The sequence below is a fragment of the Trichosurus vulpecula genome, chromosome 9, assembly GCF_011100635.1.
Source record: "Trichosurus vulpecula isolate mTriVul1 chromosome 9, mTriVul1.pri, whole genome shotgun sequence".
NCBI classification, from domain to species: domain Eukaryota; kingdom Metazoa; phylum Chordata; class Mammalia; order Diprotodontia; family Phalangeridae; genus Trichosurus; species Trichosurus vulpecula.
The window spans coordinates 92,343,521-92,346,492 of record NC_050581.1 but is presented as its reverse complement, the minus strand read 5'-3'; the positions used below and the strand labels follow the sequence as shown (position 1 = coordinate 92,346,492).

The following is a 2,972-nucleotide window of genomic DNA, read 5'->3' as shown; positions in this document are numbered from 1 at the left end:
TTTAAAACCTAGTGGGATTGAGAATGGTGGCCTCTCTTGTTCATTTATTTTCAGGAAACTGTAATGCACTGCGGTTTATATGTATCAAGTTAACTGAACTTTTCAATTATATTATCTAGTTTTAATTGGACTAACATTTGCAATATGGACAATTAGCTTAAAAGATTCCTGAAAGATTGAAGATAATACCAATAATCTGAGTACAAGCAAACAACAAGAAAATGACAGATTTTAGTTCTATAATTCCTATATTGAGCTCTTCACAGTAACATAAAGTAAAAATAATGACCATCAAAACAGTTTTGTTAAAAAGTCTGTGTCCCTCCCTACCCACACCCACCCCCTGCCCAGGATGTTATGAAGATTATTTGAAGCAAGAATTTATATCCCTGTAGTTAATGATTAACTTTCTCCTTAGTGTATGTTGTTCCTCTAGCTATTAGCTTGTGATAACATGAAGTCATAACAATTATCAATATAATTAGAACCAAGACTTCCTGGTTGAGCAGCTCACTGAGGAGCCCCCGAGCGGGGACTGCCAGGGGTGGCAGGAGGCAGGGATGTACTGCTGCCGGGTGGGTGCCGATGCCATCGCCAAGAAGAAGCTGGCTGAGGCCAGATAATAAGGAACGGGGCACTGTCCTGGCCAAGGACCAGCTGGCCCAGATGACAAAACAGCTGGACATGTTCAAGACCAACTTGGAAGAATTTGCCTGTAAACACAGCAAGAAATCCAGAAGAATCCTCAGTTCTGGTTACAGTTTCAAGACGTGTGCCACCACGGGGCTTGACCCTTTGGCCTCTGGAAAAGGATTTTGGCCTGAGATGCCGGGCTTTGGAGGCTTTTATTATGAGCTGGGTGTTCAGATTATTGAGGTGTGCCTGGTACTGAAGCTTTGGAATGGACGTCTGATTACTCTGGAGGAACTACACCAGCAGGTGTTGAAGGGAAGGAGCAAGTTTGCTCAGAATGTCAGCCAAGAAGACCTCATCTGAGCTATCAAGAAACTGAAGGCCCTGGGCACTGGCTTCAGCACCATTCCTGTGGGAGGCACTTACCTGTTCCAGTAAGTTCCAGCTGAGCTCAACATGGATCATACTGTGGTGCTGCAGCTAGCAGGGAAAAATGGTTATGTGACAGTCAGTGAGGTCAAACCAAGTCTCAAATGGGAGACAGAGAGAGCTCAGCAAGTGCTGGAGCACCTACTAAAAGAAGGGCTGACCTGGCTGGACCTGCAGGCTCCAGGGGAAGCACATTACTGGCTGCCAGCTCTCTTCACAGACCTGTACCCCCAGGAAAACACAGCTGAAGAAGCCAAGAAGGCATTCCCCTAATTCTAGGAGGAAGCAGACCAGTGGGAAGAGTGGAGGAAGACAGGGCAAGATCTACCAAGGAAGCCTGAACAATAAACATTTTTGTAAGAAAAAAAACAAAAAAAGAACCAAGCTTTGATTTCAAAAGTCAAGTCAAAAAACATTTATTAAATACCTGCTATGTTCCAGGCACTATCAGAAATGGGATGATAGTTTCCTGTCTGATGGAGGATGCAAGGAGTTCAGTGTTGCTAGATTAAAGAATATATAAGAAGGAAATAAGATACAAGATGATTGGAAAGTAGGAGGGGGCAAATTTTTGAAGTGCTTTAAAATACAGAGCATTTCCTATTTCATCTTGGAGGTAATAGGGAGCCATTAGAGTTTATTGAACAAAAGAGGGGGAGTGATATGATCAGATCTGCACTCTAGGAAGATCATTTTGGGAGCTGAGTAGAAGACAGATTGGAGTGGTAGCAATGTCAGACAGAGAGAGACCGACCAGCAGTCTATTGCAATATTCGAGGTATGCAGTAATGCGGGCCTGCAGCAGGGTAGTCCTCATGTCAGAGAAGATAAAGGGTATATGTGAGAAATGTTTTGAGGGCAGAATTAATAGGATTTGGCAACAGATTGGGAAAGACAGGTGAGGAGTTGAGGATGACCAGTAGGTTGAGAACCTGGGTGACCAGCAGTATGGTTGTTCCCTCAGTAGCAATAGGGAACTAAAAAGAAGAGATAGTTTTACATGAAAGATAGTGAGTCCAGTTTTGAACATGCTCTATGTGTGTATGTAAGTGCACATATTTAGGTGTTACAGTGGATAGATCATGGACCCTTGAGTCAGGAGGACCTGAGTGCAAATCTGACCTCAGACACTTACTAACTATATGACCCCAATTTCCGCCTCTTCAAAACAAACAAATAAAATGGATGTGGCAAGTGTTAGCAAACCATAAACTGTTATGAACGTATTTGTCATCATAAACATTACCATAATTATTTTTTTCACAGCCAAAGAGAAACAAAGTTTATTACAGATTTGCCATAATGGGTAGTCTTAAGAAATATCACCATTTGTGATGCTCATTTCACAAGTGGGCCAGATTCCGTCTGAGGTAGATGGAATCTGAGTCTACCATCATTATTTTAAAAGGGGGGTGGGACAGTTAGGTGGCATAGTAGATAGAGCACAAGCCCTGGAGATAAAATCCATCCTCAAACACTAAGTGTGTGATCTTGATTGCCTCAAAAAAACAAAATAAAACAGAAAAAGAAAGAAAGGAAAAAAATAATCACTTTATTATTATTTTTTGGAGGTAATCAAGGTTAAGTAACTAGCTCAGGGTCACACAGCTAGTAAGTGTCTGAGGATGGATTTGACCTCAGGTCCTCTTGACTCCAGGGCCAGTGTTTTTCTATCCATTGTGCCACCTAGCTACCTCATTTTTTTTCTTAGAGGAAACTGGGGTTGAGTGACTTGTCCCGGGTCACACAGCTAGTGTCTGAAGCCAGATTTAAACTCAGGTCCTCTTGACCTGACACCTATAAATGTCCTCATATCTGTACACTAAAAATCTGGAAATAGAAGGTTTGATCTTTTTTTTTCCTAAATAAAAGGTTTCAGTGGGTTCTTAACCCATTTGCTAAAAATGTTA

At 41.9% G+C, this 2,972-nt stretch overlaps 1 pseudogene; it reads left to right on the top strand.

The window, feature by feature from the left end:
- Nucleotides 1-560: 560 nt before the first annotated feature.
- Nucleotides 561-1,335, top strand: LOC118831979 (annotated as a pseudogene).
- Nucleotides 1,336-2,972: the final 1,637 nt, after the last annotated feature.